Below are 23,719 nucleotides of genomic sequence, written 5' to 3' on the forward strand. Positions count from 1 at the left end.
ATATTGATAGGGATTGGGTTAAAAGGGTATACTCATTTGTAAAAATCAGTGAATGTACATATAAGGTTATCGCACAAGAAAAACTGTCAACAAATAGAGAAATGTAGTTAATGACACACACGATTTAGAGGAAGTGTGCTAATGTCTGTAATTTATTTTGAAATGTCTCAAAAAATAAGATGGATTGATGGATGGAAAGGTATGTAATAAAGCAAGTGTACAGTAACACGTTCACAGGAGAACCTAGATGGTGGGTATGGATGTTTGCTATAAACTTCTTTCAACTTTGCTATCTGTTCAACATTTTTCATAATAAAATGTGGGAGAAAAAAGGGTCTGAAGCAGAGAACGGGGGCCAGTGGTACTTTAGAATTTGACGTGACAAACTTGACGTCCCACGAGCTTAGTCAGGACACCAAGCAGGTAAACGCACGACTTACAGGAAGCACTTCCTGAGCCCAACCAAGTGCCCAGATGCGTGGTTAGTGTTTTACATAGTGTATTTCCCATAGTGTGTTTCTCATCCTCACAACAACTCATGTGGAAAAGAAGTCACCTTCATTTACAGGTGAGAAAACAAAAGCTCAGACTGGTTAGCAGCCAAAGGAACAGGGAAGCCAGGAGAAGTTGGAGGAGGAAGATGACACGTCTGAGAGGAAGGAAGGACATTAAGGGGGTTCTGTCACCAACCCTTTCCAGTCGGGTTCCAACAAGTTCCTCCTGCCCTGTGTCACTTGAGCCAATACAACGTGAGACAGAGACGCAGTCCGGCTCAGAACAAACGGAAGCGCTGTTCTCTCAACAGAGAACCCACCTGGACGTGCGGGCTCCGCCCTACAGCACGTGATCTGCCGCGACGGGGCGGGGCTGCTTTACAGCGTCTCGGCAGGGGGCGGGGCTCTCGCGGGGCGGGGCAGGTCTCTGCACACGGCCCGCCGCCGCCACCATCTTGAATCGCGGGGCCTCAGGCGGCGCTTCCGACCGCGGCCGGAGCTGAGGTGGGCGCTGCGCCCTTTTCCACCGGCACCCCGGGCCTGACGGGTGGGGGGGGCGAGGCCTCTGTACCGGCCCTCTGTGAGCCAGTGAAGCTGCACTGAGCACAGAGGAAAAGGAAAAAGCTTAGACTTTATTACCCACACTCTATTTTTATTTCCGGGGAACTGTTAATGGGCTTCGCTGGCGACAGAACTGTCTAGGAGGAAGTTGGACGTGTGTGGCTCTTGGTCCGGGAGAGGCTGGAGATGTGGGTTTGGCGATGGCGCAGACTCAAGGCCTCCTGCCGCAGAGTCGAGAGCAGGGGGGCGAGTGACCTGTGAGGAGGGGCGGGGGAAGGAGGACGCCTGGGGCCGGCGGGGAGGACGGGAGGGGCCCCCCCAGACCCGGAGGGAGCCCCCGCTCCATCCGAGCGCGGGGACGGATCCCGTGGGGCCGGGGGCTCCGGATGGCGCTTTGTCCCCCGTCCCTCGTGACTCACCCCTGGGCGTTGTGACCTGCCTGCGCTTCAGCGCAGTGTCCCCTCATACTTCGGATTCGTTTTTCTTCTCTAGCTCCATTTCCCAGTAATTTGGGTTTCACCTGTTAGGACTCCCAAATGGACGCCAGGGGTCTTCACTTAGTAACCCAGGGTAGTCACGTCCTCAGCCCCTATTCATGACTCTGTGACCGTCCCTGGGCTGCCTGCACACCTGCGTGATCCGGCCGTGGTGCCACCACTGCTGCAGTGTCATGGTCAGATTGCAGTGACACTGCCCATCGTTCAGCTGGTCGCAGGCAATTGTATTTTGACCACTGTCCTCTTGAATTCTGTTTCAGCCCCACACAATTTAAGGTCCAGAAGAAGTGGAGTATTGTCACAGCTGAGGAATGAGATTTGAAGATGGTGGTCAGCAGGCTGAGCTGATTCAGAGAAGTAAAGGGATAGAACTAAGGTAAGACCTTGGAAGATGGCCTTCATTTGTTGTCTGACTTACTAAGTGTAAGACCTTCTGATTTAAATGTCCACAAATGTTCTACTATCAATTTTTAACAGTCTATCAGAGAAACAAAGTATATACAAATGAAATTTTACATTAATTAATTTTAATTGAGGCATAATTGACATATCACATGGTATTAGTTTTAGGCCTACAATCTGATGATTTGGTCTGTGTATGTGTTGCAAGTTGATCATCACAGTAAGTGTAGTTAGCATCTTTCACCACACATAGTTACATTTTTCTTGTGATGAAAACTGAACATATTTACACTCTTAGCAACTTTCAAAGAGACACTACAGTATTATTAACTACAGTCACCATGCTGTGCATCACATCCCCAGCACTTACTTATAACTGGAAGTTTGTACCTTTTGACCCCCTTCACTCATTTCGTCCATCCCCAGCCCCACCTCCGGCAGTCATCAATCTCTTCTCCATATCCTTGAGCTCAATTTTTTAAAAGTTGAAGTATTGTTGATTTATAATATTATATTAGTTTCAGGTATGCAGCATTGTGATTCAGTATTTTTACGGATTATACTCCATTAAAAGTTAATACAAAACAATGTCTGTATTCCCCTGTGCTGTACAACATACCCTTGTTGCTTATCTAGTTTATAGATAGTAGTTTGTATCTCTTAGTCCCATATCCCTAATTTGCTCCTCCCCCTTCTCTCTCTCTTTGGAAACCACTAGTTTGTTTTCTATGTCTGTGAGTCTGTTTCTGTTTTGCATATACATTCATTGGTATTATTTTTTAGATCCCACGTGTAAGTGACATCACACAGGAGTTGTCTCTGTCTGACTTATTTCATTAAGCATAATATTCTCAAGGTCCATTCATGTTGCTGCAAATGGCAGAATTTCATTCCTTTTTTTAATGGCTGAGTAGTATTTCATTGTATATATACCACGTCGTCTTTATCCATTCATCTGTTGATGGGCACTTGGGTTGCTTCCATATCTTGGCTATTGTAAATAGTGTTGTTATGAACATTGGGATGCATGTATCTTTTCGAATTAGTGGTTTCATTTATTCTGGATATACACCCAGAAGTGGAATTTCTTGATCATGTGGTGGTTATATTTTTAGTTTTTGGAGGAATCTCCATACTGTTTTACATAGTGGCTGTACCAGTTTGCACCCTCCAAGGCTGCTGGACCCTGCCCTGCCCCCTCTTGGGTTCAATTTTTAAAAAGATTTCACATATAAGTGAGATTATTCAGTATTTGTCTTTCTCTCTCTGATTTAATCTTAGCATAATGCCCTCAAGGTCCATCCATATTGTTACAAATTGCAGGATTTCCTTGGTTTTTTTATGGCTAAATAACATTTCATGGTGTGTGTGTATGTGTGTGTATGTATGTGTATTCCACATTTTTTTATCCATTCATCTGTTGATGAACACAGGTTGTTTTCATGTGTTGTAAATAATGCTGCAGTGAATATGGGAGTGCAGATATCTTTTTTTTTTACATCTTTATTAGAGTATAATTGCTTTACAATGGTGTGTTAGTTTCGGCTTTATAACAAAGTGAATCAGTTATACATATACATATGTCCCCATATCTCTTCCCTCTTGTGTCTCCCTCCCTCCCACCCTCCCTATCCCACCCCTCTAGGTGGTCACAGAGCACCGAGCTGATCTCCCTGTGCTATGCGGCTGCTTCCCACTAGCTATCTATTTTATGTTTGGTACCGTATATATGTCCATGCCTCTCTCTCGCTTTGTCACAGCTTACCCTTCCCCCTCCCCATATCCTCAAGTCCATTCTCTAGTAGGTCTGTGTCTTTATTCCTGTCTTACCCCTAGGTTCTTCGTGACTTTTTTTTCTTAAATTCCATATATGTGTGTTAGCATACGGTATCTGTCTTTCTCTCTCCGACCTACTTCACTCTGTATGACAGACTCTAGGTCTATCCACCTCATTACAAAGAGCTCAATTTCGTTTCTTTTTATGGCTGAGTAATATTCCATAGATTTCTTTTTGAGTTAGTGATTTTGTTTCTTTTGGATAAATACCCAGAAGTGCAAATCATATGGTAGTTCTGTTTTTAATTTTGGGGGGAACCTCCCTAATGTTTTCCACAGTGGCTGTACCCGTTTACATTCCCACCAGTGGTGCACAAGGGTTCCCTTTTCTCCACATTCTCACCAACACTTGTTATTTCTTGTATTTTTGATAATAGGTATGAGGTGATATCTCATTGTGGTTTTGATTTGCATTTCCCTGATGATCAGTGATAGTAAGCATCTTTTCATGTACCTGTTTGCTGCTTTTATATCTTGTATACAAATTATTTTAAAACAAATTATGTAATGAGAAGGAAATTATTAGAGGTTTCAAGAGTGTTGTTTCTATAAAGCAGTGAGGGCAATTGCCACATTTCAGTGGAGGAGGAAATACTGGATGATGAGGAAACTGAAGTAATTAATGTAGAGTTGGAGACCATTTCTCAGGGCTGAGAAGAGAAGTATTAGAGTTCAGGCCCCTACGGTCCCTCAGTTGGAACACCTGGAGGCTATGACTAGAGTGAGGGTTGACCTAGAAGTAGACTGAGCCTGTAGTGACCTCAGTTCCTATTTGGAACTGAGTATTCATTGCCCACTTTATTGACCAGCAAAGGAAAGAGTAAATCTTCCTTGAAGGAAGATAACATCTAGAACCTCTAAATATTTTTATAAATGATGTCCAACAGTCAATAAAAAATTACTAGGCATGGCATATCTTATGATTGAAAAACAAGAGAAGAAAAAAAGGACAATAAAAACAGTCCCAAGGAAACCCAGATATTAGAATTATTGGAAAAGGAATTTAAGATAGCTATGATTAATATATCAAGACACTGGAGAAAAAATGGAGGATTTGACCAGGAAATTTGAATTCATAAAAAGGAAGCAAATAAAAATACTAGACCTGAAAAATACAATAACTGCAATTAAGAATTCAATAAATGGGTTTAAAAGAAGATTAGCTACACAAGACCAAAATATTAGTAAAGTAGACGAAATATCAATACAAAATATGCAGACTGAAGTATAGTGAGTAAAAAGGGTGGATAATAGAGAAAAGAGTGTACATTGACCCTTGAACAACAGGGGGGTTAGCGATGCCACCTCCCGCACAGTTGAAAGTCTGTGTATAGCTTTATAGTTGGTCCTCCATGTCTGTGATTCCTGATTTGTGGATTCAGCCAACCCTGGATCATGTAGTACTGTAGTATTTATTGAAAAAATTTTTCATGTAAGTGGACCTGCACAGTACAGACCCATGTTGTTCAGGGTCAACTGTATTATGTATTCTTGAAACTGAAGTACCCAAAAGAGAAAAGTACAAGATTGGGTCAGAAACAATATTTTAATAAATAATGTCTGCAAATTATCTGAAAATAATAAAAGACAACCAAGAAACCTTAGATTCAAGCCTAAAAACCCAAAGCAGAACAAATTTTTTTAAAGTACAACGACCACATTATAGTCAAACTATTCAACCCAAAGACCAAGTGAAAAAGCTTTAAAGCAGCTAAATAAAAAAGGCACTACACCTGCAAGGGCAACGGAAGACTAATAACTGACTTCTCAACGGAAATGACGCACGCTGAAAGGCTTGTGGAATAAGAGTTTAAAAGTGCTGAAGGAAGATAATTGCCAGTCTGGAACTCTACACTAAACAGAAATATTTTTCAAAAATGAAGGCAAATTTAAGGCATTTTCAGACAAACAAAACTGAAAATATTCATCACTAAAAGACATGCACTAAAAGAAATACTAAAGGAAATTCTGCAGAAAGAAGGAAAATGGTCCCATACAGAAGCATGGACGCACAGGACAGTAACTAAAGAAAATGAAAAAGGATAATATGAGGGAAAATATAAGTATTGACCATATAAAACAATAATTTAGTGCCTTATGAGGATTAAAATGTATGCACAATTAAAAGGACTGAAATAAATAAAGAGCAGAGATTTATAAAACAAAAACCAAATATCCAATAGAGAAAATAAGCAAAACAAAAAGTGTTTTATTTGAAAAGAATAATAAAATTGATAGAGCCTTCATGAAAAGAAGGCAAAGACACGGACTGCCAATATGAAGGGGAAAAAAATGAGACAACGCTGAAGTGCTACAGATATTGAAAAGATAATAGGGAATATAGTGAATAATTAGATGCTATTTAAAGTTTTGGCAAAGTTCAGAAATCCATAGGAAAACTTAGCTTACAAAAATGGACACAAGGAGAAATAAAAATTCATATATCTATTCTAAAATCTGAATCTTTAACTAAAAACTTCCACAGAAAAATCCCACCAGACTCAGTGGTTTCACTGGTGAATTCTTCTATTCATTTAATGAAGAAACAACAGCAGTCTTCTACAGATTGCCTCAGAGGGAAACTTCTCAACTCTTCTGTAAGGCCAGTATAATCTTAATTCCAGAACATACAAGAAAGGAAACTTATGAGCCAAATTCTAGAAAAAAATCCTTAAAAAACTTGCAAATAGACTAAAACAAGATAAACAAGTGGGGTTGTCAGGAATGCAAGGTTAGTTTACCACTTGAAAAATCAGTCAACGTAAAATTGCCACATTAACAAAGAAAAGGTGAAAGAAATATTCACTCAACAAGATGTTGTACTTATAAAATGCAAAAGACTTCACAGAAAAGCTATTAGAATTCATAAGTAAATTTAACAAGTTCATTAAATGAGGTCAACATACAAAAATGTATTTTTAATATTAGCAACAAACTAAAAGAAAACTGTAATTTAAGAGATGATGGTTTACAGTAACTTTAAAAAATCCAATCAGCTTATACAGAAATAGTCCACCCAGTTCTAATATATATGTATGAAAATGAGTGGGCCAGTATAGCAAAGGTTTTCTTTAAGAACACAGTTGGTGAATATTATTGCTACATATTAAGACTTAAAGTGATAGTAATTAAGACAGTATTGGTACAAGGATAGACAAATGGACTGATAGAACAGAATACAAAGTCCGGAAACAGACTACCCTGACTTATTATAAAGATGATACTTCAGTATAATGGTGTGGAGATGGTCTTTTCATAAATGCTGCTGTGTGGACTAGATACCCACAAGTGAAATAAATGTGTCTGGAACCCTTCTTCATGTCCTACACAAAAATCAATTCAGGAAAGACTGTAGGTCTAAATGTAAAAAGTTAAGGTAACAACGCTTCCCCCCTCCATATTTTACAGAGATCTAATTGACATACATCACTATGCGTTTCTGGTGTAAAGCATAAAGGTTTGACTTACACACATCATGAAATGATTTCCACAATAAGCTTAGCTAACATCCATCATCTCAGGTAGACACAATAAGAAGAAATGGAAAAGAGAAAGAAAAAAATTGTTCTTGTATTGAGAACTCTTAGGATTTATTTTCTTAATTTTCATATGTAACGTACAGCAGTGTTAACTGTAGTCATCCTGTCGTATATTACGTCCCTAGTACACATCTATTTTTAAATTTTATTTATTTATTTATTTATTTATTTTTGGCTCTGTTGGGTCTTCGTTGCTGCGCGCGGGCTTTTTCTAGTTGAGGTGAGCGTGGGCTACTCTTCGCTGTGGTGTGCGGGCTTCTCATTGCGGTGGCTTTTCTTGTTGCAGAGCACGGGTTCTAGGTGCACGGGCTTCAGTAGTTGTGGCAGACGGGCTGTAGAATGCAGGCTCAGTAGTGGTGCATGGGCTTAGTTGTTCCACGGCATGTGGGATCTTCCCAGACCAGGGATCGAACCCGTGTCCCCTGCATCGGCAGGAGGATTCTTAACCACTGCGCCACCAGGGAAGTCCCCACATCTATCTTATAACTCTGAGTTTGTACCTTTGACCATCTTACTCAGATTCCTTCTCTACCCCCACCCCATGGTTACCACAAATCTGATCACTTTTTCTGTGAGTTTTGTTTTGTTTGTTTGTTTTTTTAAGATTCCACATAAAAGTGAGATCATACAGTGTATGTCTTCGTCTGACTTAATTTCACTTAGCATAATGCTTCAGGGTCCATCCGTGTTGTCACAAATGGCAGGGTTTCCTTGGTTTTTTTTTTAATGGCTGAATAATATTCCATTGCAAGTATTTCCACAGCTTCTTTATCCATTCATCCATTGATGGACACTGAGGTTGTTTCCATGTCTTGGTTATTGTAAATATGCTGCTATGAACATGGGGGTGCAGATATCTTCTCGAGTTAGTGTTTTTGTTTTCTAACAAAGCTTTTAGAAGAAAGCATAAGAGAATATCTTCATGACCCTGAATTTGGCAAAGACTTCATAAAAAGCACTAACCATAGTGGGAAAAAGTGATAAATTGGGCTTATTAAAATTAAGGGCTGCAGTTCTTCAAAAGATAAAACTATAAGGGTGAAAGGCCAGCCACAGACTTAAGGTAGATATTTGCAGAGTATGTACCTGGCAAAGGACTTGTAACCTATTAGAGATATTAAGATTCATAAAATCAATAGGGGAAAAACATGCAATGTAATAAGACGTCCAAATGGAAGCTGAGGGCAAAGCTGGCTCAGGAAGCTGTTGAAATAAATTTCTAGGCGGGAGATGGAGCCGCTTCTGCCTTGGGTGCCCCATCAACCATCTGAAACATAGTTAACTTTTGTGTTCCTTCCTCTTAGCCAGAAACCAGGGTATCTAGTCAGCCAGTCCCCAAATGCCAAGCCGCCTCTAGGCCTTCTCACCCCAAACAGGGATACTGTGTGGCCCCAGCCAATCAGCTGTTTTCTGTTTGTTTCTTCTTTGATCTTTATTCCTTACCCTAGGAGAGGTTCTTGCCTTCTGCCCCATTTTGCAGTTCTCCTAGGCCTGCCAGGAAGTGACCTTCCTTACTTACCTGGTAAGGCGGCCAGGAACCCTGTAAGCAAGGCACCAGGCTGATGTTTCCAAGGGGCTTTAAGGGTTCCATAAAATCAACCTTAGTTCCTTAAAGCTGTCTGGTCATATCTGGGTCTATGCATGTCTCTCTCAAATATGACATACCAGTCAAAGCCTTGGTAATAGAACCAATGTTTCCAACTGGGTCCTGTTACAAGGAGAACAGATTCTTATTGACATATGCAAGTAACTATATTGATATGAAAATAAGAATCTCACTAAGAGTTTCCAAATTCTGGAGAAATCAGGTAGGGAGAAAAAGATAAAAGTTTTAATTCTGCTTACAAAGCTATAGATTACCAAATTGCTGTAAGTCATAGCTTAAGAAGAACAATTTCCTTATATCTGGAAAATAAAAGATTAAAGAACCAGCAATATTTCAGTACAAAAAAGTCATAAAAATGATAATCATCTTCATCAGTTCATTCAGTTCCATGTAACTAATTCTGGTTCTGCTTGAATCCAGTTTTTCTTTTATGTTCTGGAAATTCTTTTCTATAATGTTCCGGAAATCTTACCAGTTCAGTTTGATGATCTTAAAGTTATTAGAAACCTATATTCTGTAGTACTGGTCAGAGTCCTTTCCGTGAATCTCTCTGATGAAGCCCTTTTGCAGAAACACTTTTGCAAAAGCATCAAACAGTAACTGTACATAAGTGATAGAAGAGTTAAAAATGGCATGGTTAAAGATCTGATTAGGGTTCATTACAATTCAATTGATAAGGAAATTTGGTTATTCCTGTGACATACAACATTTTAAGATAAGTAGAATTATGACTGATAACATTATACGAGGACATCAGAATTTCAGAAATTTTATAGTTTCTAGAAAATTTATATTAAAAAAGGTCACCCTTATACTATGACCTAAGAAGGTTTATCATTATTTATTTTACAATACTTCCCATGTAATTCAATATACCAAGTAAGCTAGTTTAACATCTCTTCACCTCCCCCCTCCTTTTTTTTTTTTTTAATAAGGCGGGAGAACAAATTCCAAGGGCCTTCTGGAAATCTCAGATTAGTTCAAGGGCAAAAAGGCTTCATTTAGAATTTGAATTTGGGGAATTTTATCAAAAATATCAAAAAGGTTTGCACACTTGACTCAATAGGATCACAAACTGTTATGAAACAATAATTATCCATTTAACCAAACTGACAATACAAGATTTCAAAGGCAAATGCAGAAGGTTACCTAATTATGAGGAAAACCAATCAAAGACCTGATAAAGCACAGAAAATAATTTTGATAAGACACAAAATCTTTGTTTTCTAGGCAGATCACTTAAGAGGTAAAGAAAAACTTTTAATAATCTCTTATCAGGATCAGACTAATAATCTAAAAAAACTTTGTCCTTTTACAGAGAGAGAAACTAATTTTAATTTTGTACCACCTTACTTTTGATATTAAACTCATTTTTTAACTTAAATACATTAATTCCAATCTTAGCCAACTTGACCACACATAAAATTCCTATCCCAAAATTTCAAAAAATAAGCCTTCTGTAATTTTCTATGTCTATTTTAGTTTGTTCTTCATTTTCTTCCTTCTCATTCTGAAATAACTGGCTTTTAGGACAAAATCACTTTTATTTCCTCAACAAAAATGCGTCTCCATTCCTTACACATTTTCTTGCCAAAAGCACGTACCCTACTTTTCTTGCATACAGAGATATTTCCCTTATTGTTTCTAGTAGTTTTGATTACGTATATTAATTAGAATTTTTAACCCTTAGAAACCTTAATTTCTAGTGAAAACTAAGAAGTAAGCAATTGTGTACTGTCTGTTATACCAGCATTCTTTAGGTGGACAAATTTATAAATATATTTCATAATTTCTGGAAACATATGCCTTTTCATGCTGTGGGCTTTCAGTGTAGCACAAGACATGTTTACTAATAAACCCATATATCTTTAGTTTCTCTGTAATAAGACAAGAGTAGGTAATTAATGCTTCATTATTTTATCTTATTTGGAAGTGATCTAGATATTTAATTACTATTCATCATTTAATCTAAATTAGCAAAAATTCTAAGGTTTCAAATTACCAAAGAGATTTGGAAAACTATTTTTAAGTACACATACCGTAAAACATAATTACTATTAAAAACTTCACCTAAAAACTCTTAACCCCCGTACATTTATCTAAATTATTTGCTCCCAGCAGTTATGTTTAAACTACTCATGAAAACTTCATGAGACATTAGACAGAGTCAGCTATCATCCTAAGCTATTGTTCCTGCAGACAAATTTTTGCAACGGAAATAACGTGAACTTATTTGCCTAACAAACCCAGGTAGACTGTAAGTTGTTTATCTGCATTATATTGAATGCTGATAACTTTGAAAACATGTTTAATTAAACCAACAAACTTAAGCTAGCTTTTATTTACCAAAGATTATTAGGGTTAAGTTTTTTTTTTTTTTAATTTTATTTTTATTATTTTGGCTACGTTGGGTCTTTGTTACTGTGTGTGGGCTTTCTCTAGTTGTGGCGAGCAGGGGCTACTCTTCGTTGCAGTGCGCAGGCTTCTCATTGCCGTGGCTTCTCTTGTTGTGGAGCACAGGCTCTAGGTGTGCAGGCTCAGTAGTTGTGGCTCGTGGGCTCTAGAGCGCAGGCTCACTAGTTGTAGCGCGCGGGCTTAGTTGCTCTGCGGCATGTGGGATCTTCCCAGAACAGGGCTCAAACCAGCGTCCCCTGCATTGGCAGGTGGATTCTTATCCACTGTGCCACCAGGGAAGTCCCTAGGGTTAAGTTTTTATATTTCTGAAAGTATTTGTAGGTTTGCAAGACAAAGACAGAGCCCCTGAATATTGGCCTCTAGCTGGCTGATCCATTTCCTAATTATTTGTGGGACGGCCTGGGAATTTGCTGGGGAGACGGGGCGGTTTTAAAGAAGAAGAATTTATGTTGGAATTTTATTTTAAGTCTGATTTCTGTTTTTTCATCTTGTTAAGGGAGTCCCTAAAGCTTGCATTATACTACCTTGTATCTACTTTTTATTTTGGTCTTTCCATAGGTGCCAATAAGACAGTTGTTTAGGATGAAAGCTCTGTAAGTTTTTTTGTTTTTTGTTTTTTTTGCGGTACGCGGGCCTCTCACTGCTGTGGCCTCTCCCGTTGCGGAGCACAGGCTCTGGATGCGCAGGCTCAACGGCCATGGCTCACGGGCCCAGCTGCTCCGCGGCATGTGGGATTTTCCCGGACCGGGGCACGAACCCGTGTCCCCTGCATCGGCAGGCGGACTCTCAACCACTGCGCCACCAGGGAAGCCCTCTGTAAGTTTTTTTTTTTCAAATATAGAAGTTTTTCCAATTCAAAGACCCATCACTTGGCCATTGACAAATAGGATTTATTCATCTCAGTAGTGACTCAAACCAATAAGCCTTTTTATGGCTTAACCAAAAATGAAAGAAGCATCTCACAAGAGAGTACAAAAGACACAGTCCCCACAAGATCTAGAGAGTCTGCTCCCAGAGTTAGCCTAAGAAAGCAAAGCCTTCGTTATCATGGCTGTAAGAACGGTGTAGTGAAAATGGTGTCTCTGGTCTCTCATGGGAACATGAGAGGCCTCCAGTCATCGCCCTCTAATCTGTGACAGTGGGCAGGTTCTACTCAAATGGGACTTTTCCAGCGCTAGCAAAACAATGAAAGTTGAGATGATAGAAGCCATTTATGGACCCCTTACAACAGACTCCCCTGAGAGCTGGCACAGCTGAACGAAGAAGGGTGCTTGTGACTTTGTGTCTTGGAATCCCAGTCTGTTTGAATGGCCACCAGATGCATCACAGTATGTGCACTTTCTGGAATGGCAGAGGCCAGATTGAATATTCTCACTGGTCACAAAGCCAAGTTCTCAAGACATAGAATGACACAAATGGAACACCTCATCCCGTTTTTACGTAGGGGACCCACAGCAAAGTCTGTCTAAACAGACACCAGTCTGGGGAGAACCACGACCTCATCAGTGTGTGAGGCCAGCTTGAACAACAGCCTCATGCCTGTGTTCTATGCCTGTGTTCTACTCCATGGTTTTCCTCCTTATGACAAATGACACAAAAGACAAAGACAAACGATTGCAGTTACCATCTTTGAGAGGAACAGTCAGTAGAAAATAAGATACTCAAAGCAAATCTTTACCAGAGTCACTATACCCAAGGAACTAATTTACACAAATATTTTCTCCTGCTGATCTAAATTCGGAAAAAGAAAAGGGCTCTCACCACTCGCGATATTAACATACCGACCCTGCATGCAGAGATCTGGGAGACTGATGTGGTGAGAATTCTCTTCTGCCAGTGCTTGTCTGAGGTCCCTGGATCCCTCAGCTGCAGCAGCCCTGGGGTGAGCAGTGTCCAGCCACTGGAGTCTCCTGGCTTTCTTGCCCAAACTGAAGAGGAGGATGCCTTTTCCTTTCTTCTCTTCTGGGTTTCTTGGCTGGTCTAATAATTAAATTGATGTAAGATAGATTGACAGGAGGAAAACAAATGTAATTCCTACATACGGGAACTCATGGAAATATGAGACTCAAGTCAAAGCAGATTCAAAGCAGACCGCTTTCATGCCTTTTAGACAAAGAAACAATACCTTTGTGAAGAATTGACAAGTTTGGGCTTTGGGTAGTAAATTAGTGAAGAAGTAACAAGTTTTTTTAATACAGCCTTCTCGACTCTAAATTCTCTATCTCTGGCGATAAGGATGACTCACTGCCTCCTGGTACAGAGAGGGTACATTTCACAAGGGAGATTTATTTCGTACTTTCAGGGGACCAAGGAGGGTAAGAGTGTCCTTCATGCTTTGGCTGTTTCTAAAGTAACTTTAATTAAAAATAATCAATATACCAACGTGGCTTATTTTGGGGTGGCCTGCCTTGAGCCCCATCAAGTCCAAATGTTTTCACTTTAAAATAATCTTTATGCAAACTATGGGTGTCCAGTGGGTCCCCCAGTAGGAAGTGTGGCTTAGTCACATCTCAGGACCTACCAATTTGAGTTTTTAATAAGGAAAGAAAATGATTTTATTTAATGTCTCTCTAAAATGTAAAATAGGATATCTTTTCCACATATAGGTATAATACTCCATTCTTTATAAGCATACATTTTATTACTCTTTTGAAATTCAGATAAAAACGTTTAACAGCTGGATAGCTCATCTCTGCCTGGAATGATGGGGTATGCGTCATAGAAGGCGTTGGAATGTCTTTTATATGATTCCTTGTAGCTGACCCATCATCCAGTTGTTGATGGTGGAGAATCAATACTAGATCAGGGACCAGATTTTCCTTAATAATCTAATCATCATCCTGTTTAAAAGTTTTGGCTTTACCCACCAGGGAGTGAGCTCTTGGAGATCTCCTCCAGACAGTTGTGAAGTTTGCGGCACTGAGCTGTATCAGTGTTTTACAAAAATTCTCTTCCTTGAGAACTAATCCTAATGTTTATGAGACAGCATATTGTCCTGGGGCATTTAAAAAATGTTGCTTTCAATTTTACTACTTTAAAAGATTTATCGAGTGCCACTGAACCAGAGACCTTTGGAAAGGTCTTATTACGAAAAAAGCCTCAGGGTTGAGTAAGCCTCTTCCAGGAACAAGAAAATTAAAGATGATGAGAATGCAGGAAAAAAGCACACGAGTGAATGTGTGAGCATCAGCCCTGTTTTATTTGTCTCAAGATGGTATCACTGAAACATCTTACTGACATCTGTGCAAAAATACCACGGATCTTTGGTCTTTGAAAATTCAATTTTAATATCTTCACTCCATTTTTAATGATGTTAGGGCTGTTTAGGAGTTCTTCTACCAACTTTAGATTGGTTTGAAGTGTTACGGCATAAGGCTTGCCATTTTCCATACCAGAAGTCACTTTATTTGAATACCAGTGTGTTTCTGCTCAAACACTGACAAAGATGATTGGGAAAAAAAGGGTGTGAAATCTTATTTTATTGCTACCAGAAAATATTAGCCATAAGGTGGAAATGTGAGAAACCTCCCACTTTGCAAGAGGAGTCCAGTGTATCAGGCCTCTTGGCTCCACTGAGATAGGTGATAGATAGTTAGGACTCTGTACCTAGTGCAGAGTTACTGTCTCTAGCTAGTTACTGTCATGTCAAGAGAGGCACACTGTTCTTCGTCCTTCCCTCTCCCTCCCGGCTAGAACGTGGACATCATGGCTAGAGGTCGAGCAGCCAGTGTGAGTGACAAGGAGGAAGCACTGTGCTGGGGACTGCAGAGCAACAAGGTGGGAGGAGTCTGGCTCCTGACGGTAATGGAGCCGCCAGCCCAGCCCAGGACAATGTGAGGGGGAAAGGCCAGGTGGCTCTTACCTTGAGGGAGACATTGAAGGGGATCAGAACAGGCCACCCCCAAATATGCTACTTAGGTAAAAGGATTATTTTGAACTGAAAACAATTGAGAAAAAGCAGACCCCGGGAAAGCTTTCTGCCCTCTCCCTGTCTGCTTAAAAGCAGGGTGTAAATTTCCCATGTGGAGGTGCCTCCCCCCATACCAGGGGGGGGAAACAGTCTTTATCACAGGAGATAGAGGCCACACTGAGATGCATCTGCACAGACAAACCTTGCTGAATAACCCTTATTTTCCATTGGCTTCTCCCATACGTTTACCTTCTCAAATGTACTGCCCCTAAAAGCCCAAACTTTTCCTTCGTCTTACCATTTCTGTGCAATTTATCACCCTTTGTTAAAATAGTATATAAACCTCTGGGTCTGATCACCTCTTGGGATTTTCACTTCATTTTTTTGAGCCCCCCCCCCCCCATATACACATAGAATAAATATTCAGCAGCCTTCCCGTGGGCTCTGTCGTTTGTGATGGTAGCATGTCCACTTGAGAAGTGCACCAGTTCCCTGGCAAGGTACTTCAGACAGGGAAGTTCACCCCTTCCCTCGGGTGGGATATGCAAGAGGGTCCAGTTTGACTCTATCCTGTAGGTACAGTTTCTGTTGTATCAGGAAGGGCTTGGTGGCCATGCTGTTTTCATGGCTTAAGGCACAATGGGAGGCTGGGTACGGAGGGCCGTGGACTCTGGCCGTGAGGACCTGTACTTCCGCAGAAGCCCAGTATGAGGCAGCAGTCGGTCTCTGACGGTGTGGGGTGGGTGAGGGGATCAGTCTCTCGCGGTGGCAGCCCCTGCGGGCCTTATGGGCATTGTGAGCAGGGGCCCCAGAGGAGCTGCTAAGCCCTCCGCAGGCAGGGAGGCTTGGGGTGGGTGTGGCGCTAATGGGAGTGCTTGTTGTATTGCCGCTTGGATGGATTGCAGAGACTTTGGTTGCAGAAAGTCTCATTTGAGTCGGGCTGATTTGTGAGTAACAGCATAAATGGGCTTTAGGTAAAGTTGTAAATGAGGAACATGTTGCCTGCAGAATCTAAAAAGACCTGAATGACATTGAACTTTTTAAAATGTGTGCCTGGAGAGTCAATAGTTGTTTCTGACGGTGTCAGGGATGGAGTGACCCTCGACTTATCAAGTAATTTTCAGAATTTAACCAAGATGATGGGCCTTGTACTGTGTGTGGGGCAGTGGTCATGCCCTTCTTGTGAGCTCCTTTGTGAGTACTTGTATGTCCTGAATGAGTCTGTCAAATGAATCTCCTTGGAGGAAGAAGCCATCAGTGTGAGTTACAGCTCTGTTCTTGGAGAACACTGGATGTGGTTAAGATCTTGCTTGCAGAGATTCTGTGTTTTAAACTCTGCCCATGTCTCTGGCTGATCCCTGAATCTTGTATGTACATCATGTATATGTGGGACAGACTCCAAACAACTCCATCAGCAAAGACTAAAAGAGCTGGACTGAGATTTCAGCTGCTGCCTAGGTGACCAGTTTGCTCCAGGCTGCCCAGGACCCTCCCATTTCCAGGAACCCCTGTCAGTTCCAGGCAGACTGGGGTGTGTGGTCACCCCAACTGCTTTCCCAAAGACTGGGTTTGCAGTTTGAATTCAGTGACATTAACTGCCTGCTAAAACAAACAACCAAACGGACAAACTTCAGGAAGAATATAATCAAATCCAGAGTCTCCACAACATAGCATTTACAATGTACAAAATTATTAGACAGGTGACGAAACAGTAAAATGTGACCCATTTTCAAGAGAAGGACAATCACTGGAGATGGATGAATCATTAAAGATGACCAAATTGTTGGAAACAACAGGCAAGGATTTTAACACATATATTAACCACACTCACGTAAAAGAAAATATGGGCATAATAATTGAAAAGATAGGAAATCTAGGAAGGGACCTAGAAACTGTAAGTAAGAACCAAACAGAAATTCTGTCTCGAAGACAGATCAAGAGAAAATTTTCCAATTTGAATAACATGGAGAAAAAAGGATTGAAAAAATAATGAATAATCTCATGGATCTTTGGTACAACACTAAGAGGTTACGTAACTGGAGTCCCAAAAGGAGGAGAGAGAAAATGAGGCAAAAAAAATATTCCTCAAGTTTGATGAATGAATGGGCAGATCATTGAGTGCTGCAGAACTACTGTGATATCAGGAAAAAAGGACCTGTTAAAGACCTGTATTTTTCCTGGTTGTTCTTGGCAGAGTTCTACCAATACTATACAAGGAAAACTTGATAGTTATTTAAAAATTGTGGCAGTTGTGCCAACACATTATTTGTATATTCTCCAAACACATTATTCGCTTGAGTCCACAGCTCACTGACTTATATGTAGTTTATGCCATCATTGGTTTCAGTTTGTTTCAGTCAGTCCTTTAAAGAGTGGTACCTGTTCCAGATGGATCCATCCTATGGATTAGATCATTGTCTGCGCACCTGGAGAGGGAACATAGGCTAGAAGGCTGTCCTCCTGCAGTGCTGGTGCTAAAAAGAGCCTATTTTTGATCGAATGTGCCACCTGTATACACGCTCATTTGGTGCATGTGGATTACTGCTGTGGCCTCTCCCGTTGCGGAGCTCTGGACGCACAGGCTCAGCGGCCATGGCTCACGGGCCCAGCCGCTCCGCGTCATGCGGTATCTTTGCGGACCGGGGCACGAACCCGTGTCCCCTGCATCGGCAGGGTTAGGACTCTCAACCACTGCGCCACCAGGGAAGCCCTGCATCAGCTTTTTGAAAGTAGGAATTACGTCTATACTTTTGTAGTTCCTTACAGTGCTCTTGGACGTATACATTTTTTTCTTTTAATTAACAAGAAAATGTTATTTAAAAGTTAGAAACTAAATCCCTTAAAATAAGCCTTTGCTCAGTTTAAAACTGGGTCCCAGTGTTTTGAAAGTTTGTCTTCTGTTGGCGAGCCCCATTCCTTTCAGCCAGATTGGGTGGATGTATCAGGAAACCACGAAGACTTTGGTGTATTCGAGCGTCAGAATTTGCACATGGCTGGTGACAGGCATTCTCGGGGGTGGTGTACCCATCAGTTTCCTAATGCTCTTTTCTCTTCTCTATGAGTGATGAGGGCTCCTCTGCTTTTTAGGACATTCTCCCTGAGCAGACACATCCTGCCGCCAGCTTCCTCTGCATTTCTCTTTCTGGAAGTAACTGAAGTTGTCATTCTCCTGGCTGCTCAGTATGCTTTGTAAACAGTTACTTGCTTCCTCCTCCTACCCATTCCCACCTCCTCTCCTCCAGGCTGTTTAAAGTAGAATTGCTACCCTCAGTCCACGGAAGTAAAACAAGCCCAGGGTTTCCCCACGCCTGTGCCTCTGTGCCTTCAGGCACACCCTAAAGGGAGATCCTTTCCTTAAACAGCCACTTCCCTGTCTTTATTCTGGGACACATTCGTTCTGATGAACCCTGTGGTCTGACAGAGGCTTCAGGCCTTGGGGGCGGGGGTCTGGATTTTCCCAAGTTTATTAACATTTCCAAGGACAATGGGTCAACTGCAAGAACCTTGGGGAGGGGGGTGGTCTCATAACCATGAGTCATGTTGTTTGTTTATTCATTTATTTAAAAAATGTTTACTAAGCTCCTACCAAAAGCCCAGCCTGTAGGTGTTGCCGGTAGGAACAGCGTGTGCTGGGACCTGGGACACGTGTAGCACAGCTTACAGGCCCGGTACAGCTCTAAGTGCTTCACATACGTTAGCTCAGCAAATAAGCTGGTCTTTGGTCCCAGGAAGTAGTTGTATGGTGTGGTCAGGAGAAGGACAGAGTTGGTGCAGGCGACAGCCCTTCGGAAGGCTGACAGACCAGACTGACGCGGACACCCGAATTCGTCGTGAAAGGGTGAGAACCAACCTGATCAGGCGCCTGGGCGAGGGGGTGCCGCGGAGGCCCTGTCCACCAGGCTCTTGCTGGGGCCAAGGGACACCCGCCTTTGGCCCAGCCTGGATTCTGAGCACAAACAGTCTGAATGGAGGCACAGCACCGGTCCCCCAGCTTTCCCCGCCAGGCGGGGTGGCTGGTGCCTGAAAAGGCCCCCCGGTGACTGCGGGGACCCCTACAAGAGGGCGCAGCTTAGAGCCACCGTCTCTTGGGTGAACCCAGCCTGCATGTGAGGCTGTATGAGGCCGACACCCAGGAGGTGGGCAGGTCCACACTGAGCTCGTGGGGGCCTGGGACTGTGCATGGCTGCTCCCCTGGGGCAGCGCTGGCCGTAGGGCCCCCCTGCCAGCCAAGATGGGCCCAGGGCTTCACGTGCGCGGAAGGAGGGGGAAGACCAGCTTGCGGCTCGGGGGTGGGGGTGGGGTGGGCGGCGGCAGCCGCACCACCAGGGTCAGGGGCTGCGGTGACAGGCAGGAGGGTGCCAGGAGCCCCGGGAGATGCCGCAGGGCCCCTCAGGAAGCCCAGCTGCCAGTGTGGGATCCGAAGCAGGGCTATCTTCCGTGTAAATATTGTCAGATCACATGGGACGGTGCATCCATGAGGCGTTTCTGCAGCAAATAAGGTTTGTTTCAGACAACTCTGTTGCAAATGCCAAATGAATTTTAACCCAGATGGAGCAGAGGCAACCCAGGTTAGACCCATTCAGAGTCTCCTGGTCCCGTCCTCAAAAGAAAAGACAGCTTGAACTAAGGAAGCCTCGTGGCAGGAACGGTATGGTGGCCACAGAGGCTATGTGAGCCGTCAGGTGCCAGGCGGCCGGCCTCCTACCCACACACAGCTCTTCCTGGACCTTCCTGCACTCTTTTCCTTTTTTCACAGCTTAGGTCTGACCTGGCATTGGAAAATGCATTAGGCTTTGGTACTTTTTATAGGCTGTATAACAGTTGTACAATGTGAATAGAATGAAATAAATGCATGCAAAATAGAAAAAAAAAAAAAAGGATCAAACCCATCCTGTCTTGGAGCCTCAGGCCCTTGAAGATTGGCTGAACTAGGCACCCAGGCTGTCCGTGGGTCCCCTGTGGCTCGCGGTGGACCAGCAGCCCTCGGCACTGGCCCCACCGCAGGGAGGTGGCCCAGATGTCCATTGCCACGGGGGCCACGCCCCTGGGTTCTGGCTGTGCTCTTGTTTCAGGGCTGCTCCTCGGGGTGCTGCCGGCTGGACCACATTTTCCTCCCTTTGTCCCCAGAGTGCAGTGAGACTAGAGTTTCAGTGTGACACCTGCGAAGGGCCTGATACAAGCTAAGACAGGGATTCATGCCTCACAGCACTGTTTTAGTCGTGAGAGGCACCTTGATGCAGCAAAGGAAAGAGTGCGTGATATTTAGATATTCAGACTTAGACATTTCTCCAGTATCCTCTTCTTCTCTTAAGAAGGAAGTCAGAGAACTTTGGCTTTTAGGCATGGGTCTGTGAACCCCAAATCCAGCTTGTGATTTGTTTTTATACAGCCCTAGAAACGAGGAAGGTTTTACATTTAAAAAAAATTAATTCATTAATTAATCTTTGGCTGCGTTGGGCCCTCTTTGCTGTGCGTGGGCTTTTCTCTAGTTGCGGTGAATGGGGGCTGCTCTTCGTTGCGGTGTGTGGGCTTCTCATTGCAGTGGCTTCTCTTGTTGCAGAGCATGGGCTCTAGGCGTGCGGGCTTCAGTAGTTGTGGCACACGGGCTCAGTAGTTGTGGCTCGTGGGCTCTAGAGCGCAGGCTCAGTAGCTGTGGTGCACGGGCTTAGTTGCTCCATGGCATGTGGGATCTTCCCAGACCAGGGCTCCAACCCGTGTCCCCTGCATTGGCAGGCAGATTCTTAAACCACTCTGTGCCACTGGGGAAGTCCAAGGTTTACATTTTTAAAAGGTTGTTAAAAACAAACAAACAAATGAACAACAAAGAAGAGTAGGTGACAGATACAATATGATCCTCAAAGCCTAAAATATTTACTATGTGGGCCTTTGGAGAAGTCTGCTGGCGACATCTTTTAGATAATGTTCCAAGAACCTTATTTAATTTGAATTAAACAGCCACACTGCTTCTGTAAATGTGTTCTAACACCCAAATTCATGGTAAAATAAACTTGTTCCTCAAAAACAATGCTTTGATTTATGGAATTGTGTTTTTCTCTGGGTGAAATTTAAACTTGGCACTGCTTTTCATGACTGCCTAGCCTCTGGTTGGAGAGGAACTGCTACCCTGCATTTCCACTCTCAACTGACAAATATTTATCAAGAGGACACAATGATTAATAACGTTGAATTTTGCTTCAAGTCCTGAAACACACATTAGAAAAGCCTGACAGGTAAAGGGGTGCCACGTGAGTGCTGTGTGAGGGGCTTGGGAACACAGAAAAGGGGACGCTGACTTAGTATTCACTTAAAGGGCTGCACCCTCACTTCTGTATCCTGTGCCCTGTGGAGAGACGTTGTGGTTGTTTTTAGTCTTTCCTTTTTTCTCTCAAAACAGCGTTGCAGTGTGTAGCCTTGTACACAGCCCATTTCATCCACCTAAGACAAATTCCCAGGAGCGACATTGCTGAGTTGAAGGCTCTGGGCTGAGAGACTGAACACAGCAGCGGACAGCCACCAGAGCCCCGACCCGCAGTCTGCAGCCGCCAGCCTAAGAAGCAGGTCGTTACCCACGGTAACCAGTTCAGCAAACCTAGTCACTGTTTGTGGCAACCAGTCCAGGAAGCCAAACAGCAACCTCTGTGACAGTCGGCCAGAAATGGCCAGGACTTGATTAACAACCGACAGCTTCCCTGCCTTTTACCCGTTTCCAGCGTAGGACCAACCAGAGAAATCCGAATACGCACCCCTAACCAATCACATGGACACCCCTCTTCTAGTTCGCCTGCTGACGTCTTCCCCACGTCAGCAGCCTCCAGTCAGGGCACACCCGGAGCTTCCCTTTTTCCACTGTAAAGCTTTCCCGCTTCTCTTCCTGGCTTGGAGTCTCTGCCACACTTAAGTATGGGACTGAGTCCCCTGCTAAGGTGAGCTCTGAACAGATGGCTTTGCTTTTCTCATGTGGTGGTCTTTGTTCATTTCTGCAATTGTCGTGGAGGTCCCACCGAGCTATGGTCTGCACTGCCTGTTGTCGTGGACCCCAGGCTGCCGCCGGGTGTAGACCCCGGGCCTCTTGCACCCGCTCGCGCAGTGCGGGCTGATGGCTCAGCAGCAGGTCTAAACTCCACTCTGTCTGCATTGAGGTCCTTGACTGTTTATTCTCAGCCTGAAACCCAGACTTTATGATTGGTTCCCAATACGTTGGCATCCTTGGTGTAGTCAGGCTACTCTTTTTCATCCCTTGTTGCTGCTTTTTGCTTTACTGTTGTTTTGCATTGTGCTGTCCTAAGAAGGAGAATTGCAGGGTAGGACACAGGCTCCAGAAGCCTGTTGCTGAGCTGACCTCCAGATTTGTGCGTTTGCTGCGCTCACCGGACCTGCATCCGCTTGGACAGACATTGCTGTGGGTCATCAGTAAAACCGAGGAGGTTCCCTTTCTGTCTTGATTCTATGTCCTGAGAGCTTAGCTTCGAGAGGGGGGTGTTCCTGCTGTTTTACTGCCTTCTGGGCGCACAGGCTGTGGGGTCTCCATCTGGAGGCGGCTGACGGTCTGGGGGCCTGAGACATGGGGTGCACAAGCGTTATCTTCCCACTGACTGTTGCCAGCTCTCATGGCGTTGTCTCAGTCTAAATCCTCTTCTTATATGTACTGTCTTCAACCCTAATCCTTGTGCCTGAATCATCAGGGAAAACGCAAATCAAACACACAATGAGATGTCACCTCATACCTGCCAGATTGGCTATTATCATAAATACAAGAAATAGCAAGTCTTGGTGAGGGTGTGGAGAAAAGGGAGCCCTTGTGCACTGCTGGTGGGAATGTACACTGGGCAGCCACTGTGGAGAACAGTCTGGAGGTTCCTTGAGAAATTAAAAGTAGAACAGCCATATGACCCAGCAGTTCCACTCCTGGGTATATATCTGAAGAGAATGAAAACATTAACTGGAAAAGATATATGCACTCTTGTGTTCATTGCAGCATTATTTACAATAGCCAAGACATGGAAATAACCTAAGTGTCCATTGATGGATGAATGGATAAAGCAATTATTTTATCCCTTCCTTCCCTCCTTCTTACGCACACACGTGCGCACGCGCGCGCGCGCGCACACACACACACACACACACACACACACACACAGTGGAATATTACTCAGCCATAAAAAAGAATGAAATTGTGCCATTTGCAGCAACATGGGTGGATCTTGAGGGCATTATGCTGAGTGAAATAAGTCAGATGGAGAAAGACAAACACTGTATGATTTCATTTATATGTGGGATCTGAAACCAAAAAACCCATAAAAAACCCCAACCACATTCATAGATACAGAGAACAGATTGGTAGTTGCCAGAGATGGGTTGAGGTGGGTGAAATGGGTGAAGGGGGTCAAAAGTTACAAATTCCAGTTATGAAATAAATAAATCATGGGCATGCGATATACAGCATGCTGATCATAGTTAAT

General features: G+C 43.1%; 1 long non-coding RNA gene across 2 annotated transcripts in view; it reads left to right on the top strand.

Moving 5' to 3' along the window:
- Positions 1–671: 671 nt before the first annotated feature.
- Positions 672–23,719, top strand: part of LOC307192603 — a 140,282-nt gene continuing 117,234 nt past the window's right edge. For both annotated transcript variants that reach the window (XR_013830142.1, XR_013830143.1), the window contains exons 1-3: positions 672–998; positions 1,813–1,928; positions 21,655–22,183. This is a non-coding gene — a long non-coding RNA (uncharacterized lncRNA). The remainder of the gene's footprint in view (positions 999–1,812; positions 1,929–21,654; positions 22,184–23,719) is intronic.

Source organism: Stenella coeruleoalba (assembly GCF_951394435.1).
Source record: "Stenella coeruleoalba genome assembly, chromosome: 10".
In the NCBI taxonomy this organism is placed as follows: Eukaryota; Metazoa; Chordata; class Mammalia; order Artiodactyla; family Delphinidae; genus Stenella; species Stenella coeruleoalba.